Raw genomic sequence first — 7,056 nt, 5'->3', positions numbered from 1 at the left:
TTGTTCTTACATACACAATTACACATGTACGTGTGTGTGTATGTATGTATGGATGCTGTTACATTTGGATTATATGTTTATTGCAATTACTGATGGGGGTAGGAGTAAATAAGTTTTTACTTTCATTTCATATTTATTTATTTCATTTCAGTTATGGTTTTTACATACTTATATTCATTTTACATATTTTTTTACATATTCCAAATCTGAAAAGAAAAGGAGCAGGAAGAAGATAAATCTTATTTATACCTGCCCCTATCAAAATAAAAAAAATAAAACAACTAACCCTAACCCAACCCTCACCCTTACCCTAAAAAAGAGAACAACAAGACGAAATAACATAGAGCTCAACAAGAGAACAAACAAAAACAAAACAACGCTGAGGGAACAAAATAACAATTATCTAACCTTCTAGTTCATATTTTATAATTTTTTCCTTTTTAAACACTTTCTTAAACTGAAACACTGTTGTACAACTCTTCCTACTCCTTTTTGAACTTCAGGTGCAAGACCAATGATCACATTGTTGTCATTATAATCATCTTTTTTCTTATTTGACTGTCTTACCTGAAGGTTTCAAAATAAAGATAATCAAATCAAATCAAAGATGAGGTCTGATGCGGCCATGCAAAATGATTATGGCGTGTACATAGATGATGGATTGTTGGTTGGATGATAGAAAGTAGTCTCGGAGCGTGTTTGTGACCCTGGTTGTTGCTGGCTTTCCCATTGCCCACAGACGAGGCAGCTGTGTAAAGGCCTATTCATAGTCTGGATTTTCAGTGGTGAGGTGACCACCGCTCCCGTGGTGAGCTGACCACCAGAGGTGAAATAACGTTGAGCGGTGGTGAGTAAAAACAGAGAGATGGGCTGGAGCGGTGGCGGTGGTTTGCTCTTCACTGCGGCTCGTGACGTCATGTTGTAGTTCAGTGTTCACCTCACCACCGAAAATCCAGACTATGTATGAGCCTTTAGGCTGGAGACGAGGCAGCCAATCAGTCAGTATGAATTGTGAATTGATCGTCTACATTTCATGATCGTTGTTTAACCAGCAGCTAAAGAAGCTGGTAAAAAAAAGAAGAAAAACACAGCAGTCTGCTAGTTCCAATAGGAAATCATAGCCAGTTCAGTGTGATCACTGGTTCAGGTCACTTAACTGCCCACTTGATCTTCCCCAATTAAAGTATTAGAGGTCAGAATTAAAACTAATAGACCTAGTAGTCCTCCAGGACAAGAACTCGGCCATCTGCTGATTCTGCTTCATAAAATGAACTGTACAAAACAACATTCTCCCATCGTTAGCACAACACTGGTGCCCACAGCCTGTCATGCTTGCTGTCCTACCGTAATAGAAAACAGCTGTTGTTTTGAAAACACTGATTTTGACTGTGCGTGTGCGCTGTGTGCGCGACTGCGTGTGTTTCTGTAGTAGTTGGAAAGGGGGCTGAATAGTTAGAAAAATAACATGTAATCAGAGTCAGCTGATGGGGGGGTTCTTCCAAATTGGTCGTCTAGATGAGAGTCAAGCAGTGGGTGGGTGAATATGTCTGCATGGATTGGTAGGTGGGGAGAGTCTTTGACCTTTTGAAGCATCCTTTGAGAAACTGCTGCTCGCCGGATGTGTGGAGGGGCTATAAGTATGTTTGAGTTACATAAGTTGAGCCTATGCAGTATGCATACGCCTGTAGGAGGTCGAGGCTAGGGCAAGTACTACGGCAAGTGCTATGGGCTAAATGGAAGTAGAGAGAGGGGACTTAAGTATTATAACAGTTAAATAATGTACAGTATCTCTCAAAGTGGCCAGTGATTTATTTATTCAGAATTCCGTATCCTATATTTCTTATTGCATGTTTAACTTATTTTGTGTCACATTTGAAATGTTAGTGTATCCAGTGCAGCCCCATGAAATACTTATCTCAGCATTTTGAAAAGCCTCAGTTTTTGTGGTGGTTTTACAATGCATTCAGGTCAAATCCTCGTTTGCCAAGTTAGGAAAAAAAAAAAGTGGGGCAGAGAACAGACGACAAACGGATGATAGATGAGACTTGTCGTTTGTAAAAGGCAGTGCTACTCAATATTTTCAATTGTGATACTAATGTACACTGTGTTTCGGTTTGTCACCACTGTACTGCTGATTTCTAGCCAGGGGTAGTGTAAATCACAGGGAATGAATATATATATATGTAGCAGAGTGGCTCACAGCCTCTGCCTGATGGCCTCAAAAGTCTAATATCTCCCCCAGTCCATAGGGATATCCCTTTGGTCTAGTGGTTAAGATGTTGATTTTTTTTTTTTGTATTTCAAATAGAGAAACTAACTTATGTCTGTGTGTGAACGTTTCAAAGACATGATCTCAGCGCTCACCTATGCCTCCCTCTGCACATATGCCAAATATTTGGCATATGTTTGATATCTGCCTACGATTGAAAATCAGCATGCAATGTGTTGTGTGACCAGTACTGAGGACAGGGGACTTTGTAGGTTGTGCACTGTGCAAAGCATTAATAGTACTGCATGTACGCTCGAAGAGAGAGAGAGAGAAATGGAGAGGAAGATGATGATGATAGAAGTGGACAAGGACAGATGATATATGAGAGAGAGAGGAAGAAAGAGAAAAAGAAGGAAATGGGCAAGACGAGAGTTCAAGTCCACTGACTAATCATTATGACTGTTTTCAATATATACACTGCATGCGAATGAGAGTGAAATTAATCTTGGCAGCTCTTTTAGCAGCCATTAAAAAAGTCATCACAATTAGTCCATTGAACAGAGGGCTATGCCAAGTTTTTTATTTACCGATTAAAAATCGATCTGATTAAGCTTTCTTACAGCAAGCATTGATGTACACCATTTTTTGTGATCCACTGATGTATCGGCCACATAATTGGTATCGGACGATATTTGCTGTTATCGGTCAATATCGGTATTGGCAAATAAAACTGACATTAACCGATGGCAGTAGCCGATGTTTATCTGTTGCAAGCATACATTTTGTGTTGACTATGTTGGTATATTGGTTGGTTAGTCTACCAAGCTGTAGATTCTTGTATTGATATATTTCTTGTAAGATGTATTTGTTTCCCTGGCACAAAAGGGGGAATTAAAAAATTAAGAAATAAACATATCGGTATCGGTTATTGACTAAATTGTTATTTTAAACATCAGTATCGGCCAGGAATTTCCATATGCCTGACCATTTTCACAGCAGACATTTAGCTGAAGTTAATATCTACTGTGTGCAGCGGCCACGTAAAGCAGTTAACTGAAACACACCCACAATACATGTAATTACCTTCAGCTGGGTTTACCTGTCAAAATGCTGTGAAAGGATCAATTATCACAATTTGTGGCTTAGGTCATGTGCTTTTGTCTGTGTAGTTTGTACATTTCTCTTTATATGCAGTGGTGTTTCTACTACTCTGCCGGTACTGGGAGAACCAAAATCTGGCGTGTGGAAGGACTAGGTTCTGTGGGTTGACTCCTGACCGGGCCCCGCCTACGTCTCACCAGGTCCAATCCTGCTCTCACCAGGCCCAGGACCTTGTACCAAGGCGGCAGTTCCCATTCAGGATTGGTGGACTATAATAGCCCTCTTAAAGGCCTCACCAAGGTTTTTTGGTTTGAGGGCCCTGTTTTTTAAGGCCCTGTTTTAAATAGGCGCAAGAGCATTTGGGACATACTGTATGGGCGCCTAAAATTAACAACTGCGTTAGTTGGAAAGTGGCATGAAGGCAGTGCTGCACACAGCGTTACTTTGCACCGGGTGGAGGATAGGGCCCCGACAGTGTTCAAATGGATGAATTAACAATGAGGATCTTACTGTTTATCCCTCATAGATTTCTACAGTACAGTGTCTCTTGGCTTGTTGGTAAATGGTAAATGGTGCATTTATATAGCGCCTTTATCCAAGGCGCTTTACATAGATTGTGCATTACATTCACCCATTCACACACACATTCATACACCGATTGCGGCGGAAGCCATGCAAGGTACCAACCAACCTTGTTAATCTCAAGAGTAATGCTCTCTCTCTCTCTCTCTCTCTCTCTCTCTCTCTCTCTCTCTCTCTCTCTCTCTCTCTCTCTCTCTCTCTCTCTCTGTCTATCTGTATTTTTCTCTATCCCTCCCACTGCCCCCTAGTGAAGTCTCTTTCCATTTCTCATTTCTCACCTCCCCTTTGGTTGCATTGACATGACAGAACATAGTGCTCAACAAGGCAGTGTAACAAGGGCCAGTTCCCACTGGGAGATTTTCTGCTCCAATAAATGTTACAAATAAAAAAAACAATGGGGAGCATACCTATGTTCATGGTCTTATCAGGGGGGCAGTCAGACAGATATTTTGTGAAGCTAGTAAGGAAATCGGGATTTCCTGAAAGTTCATATAATGGCCTGTTGTGGCGCTGTCATTGGGCCCAAAAAAACCCATATCCCCATAGAAGTCCATGTATTTGGGCCCAACTTCACCTAGACTGTATTACCTTAATAAACATGGTCATGAATACTTTCTGCTTCCAGTCACTAGTTTAAAGTCTCATTTCTAATGTCATAATATTCTTTTTGGAAGATTATGGTCCCATTTATAAAAAAAATGACCAGAAAGTTGCGTATGTTCTGAGGGGCGTGGCTACCGTTACAGTCTATGATCGGGATTCCCCACACACTCGAGTCAAAATAAAAACCAACAGAGAAGAAGGGGGGAAGTCCCGCCTCGTTGTCTGGGCCAGCCAATGGCCAGCTGGGCCCAAACGGATCTAGAAAGATGGCGATGTACAATTCAAGGACTGACAGGCTTCATTTTACGTTCATGCTAGACCCGCGGAACGCTTTGTCCATATGTTTTACAGTCTATGGGTCTTATATGTTCCCCAAGACACGTGAAAGCTAGGAGCATTCGTTTCGGCTCACGTGATTACGTGACCGTCTAACATGGCTTGTCATTTCGATGCAGACACTGCTCGTTGCAGACACTCGAGTGGCTCCCTCGGGCGCAAGGCAATATTATTTATATTAGAGGTTCGGGCTACTATGTGCCTTCACCTAAGCCACACCGCTGATCCGACCAATTTGTCTGAGTGTCTGGGTCTCTGTCAGACTACCTGTTGTACTCGTCTGTCTGTACCTTTTGTGCTCATATATGGAGATCTCTGTATCTGTCTGTCTTCCTCTGTCCCTTTCATGCCCATATACTGTAGATCCCTGTCAGGGTATGGGCATAGCAGTTTGTTTATGGTTACAGTATTTCTGAGTGGGATCCAGCCTTGTCCTCACAGTGGCCAATTTTAAAATAGGATAGCACATTTCAACAACAAGGCAATTCAATGTGCTTCACACAAAACACAAAGGATACAATATAATGCCTCACTGTTGGTGTGCCTGTCTTGTTGAGTGAACCAAAATAAGTGCTCCCTAAAAGATATCCGCTTGGAAATTACATACTGTATGCCTATAATACAATGCAACCTGGGTAGACCCTGGGAACATTCATTGTCCATGCCACATGTTCAACAGAGAATAACAAGATGGAGAATAGTGTGCTACAGTATCATATAGATGGTGTGTGTGTGTGTGTGTGTGTGTGTGTGTGTGTGTGTGTGTGTGTGTGTGTGTGTGTGTGTGTGTGTGTGTGTGTGTGTGTGTGTGTGTGTGTGTGTGTGTGTGTGTGTGTGTGTGTGTGTGTGTGTGTGTGTGTGTGTGTGTGTGTGTGTGTGTGGGGGGGGGTGTTACAGATGAACCACGGTAATCTATATTTGAATCATACATCATCATCATACAACGGGTCGAGGAAGCAATCTGATTGGTTGAAAGTTGAAACAGCTTTCTAGCTTTTTTTTGTGGCCTTGGTCTTTCCCTAATGGGACTGATCGAGGGTAGCTACTGGGACGTAAGTCAGGACTTGATCACCCCGGCTGAGACACCTGAGTGAGGGGTATGATGTTCGAGAGACCCGAAACCCTGATGACCTTGGGTTACATGACATTTTTATAGACATATGAGGTTGTGCTTTTCTCCCAATTATGCGGTTGCCTGCTTTGGCTATTGGGAGAATCGCTTTGTTTTAAAGCCTGTCAACTCTAGCTTTTTCCATTGCATTGCCTACATGGTATGGCCGCTACATTGATGACATGCTCCTTATATTTAACAGCTCTGAGACGCAGATGCTTGAATTATATTCGCTAAACCCTAACATTAAACTCACAATTGAATGCTCTCAAACGAGTATTAACTTCCTTTCCCTTACCATTTCTAAGGATAGACTGGGAAATCCCCACACCACAATTTTTAGGAAGAAAACGTCTCTCAACACTGCTAAGAACCAATTATTTTCACCCTTCTTATTTAATTAGTAATATTTATTTTGGTCAATTCCAGCGCTATAAGGCGCATTTGTGATGATAACAGTGTTTTTGAGGCACAACCAACTGATATTGTTAACCGATTCCCCGGGAGAAGCTATAACTACAAGGTGGTTTCACGGGCACGCAATAAGGCACAGGGCATTAACCGACAAAATGTACTTGTTAAAAAGAAGCGCCCTAACCCCTCTCAGTCTCAATCCAGACCATACTTGGTCTCAATATAATAGCACTGCCTCAACAAAATATATCAGCCGTATCATCAGGGACAACTGGGGCATTATAGACCCTACCCTCCGACGTGTGTTCCCAGAGCCTCCTCTTATTTTAACTTTGAGGGACAAATTGGTCCATAACTTTTTACCTTCCTCTAAAAAGGAGTCCTGGCTTAAGAGACCCATTGGTTCATTTAAATAAATGTATGAACTGCCCACATTGTTCTAATGTTGAACAAATCAAAACATTTATGGACTTGAAAACACACAAAACATATGTAGTGACTTGCACCTGTCCAAATGTTTTCTATGTGGGGAGAACAAAACGTACAACCCAGTTTACCCTATAGCCAGACATTTTAAGGATGTTCACAATAGCAATTATAACTGACTAAGACTAACTGTTCAGGAGGGGAAAAAACTGATTTTCTTATTTATTTTTATCCAAAATGAGTAAATAGCATAGAGCATGTCTGAAATAAATGT

The sequence above is a fragment of the Protomyctophum bolini genome (assembly GCF_963924005.1).
Source record: "Protomyctophum bolini genome assembly, chromosome: 13".
In the NCBI taxonomy this organism is placed as follows: Eukaryota; Metazoa; Chordata; class Actinopteri; order Myctophiformes; family Myctophidae; genus Protomyctophum; species Protomyctophum bolini.
The sequence above is the reverse complement of the archived record's forward strand: the minus strand, read 5'-3'. Positions refer to the sequence as shown.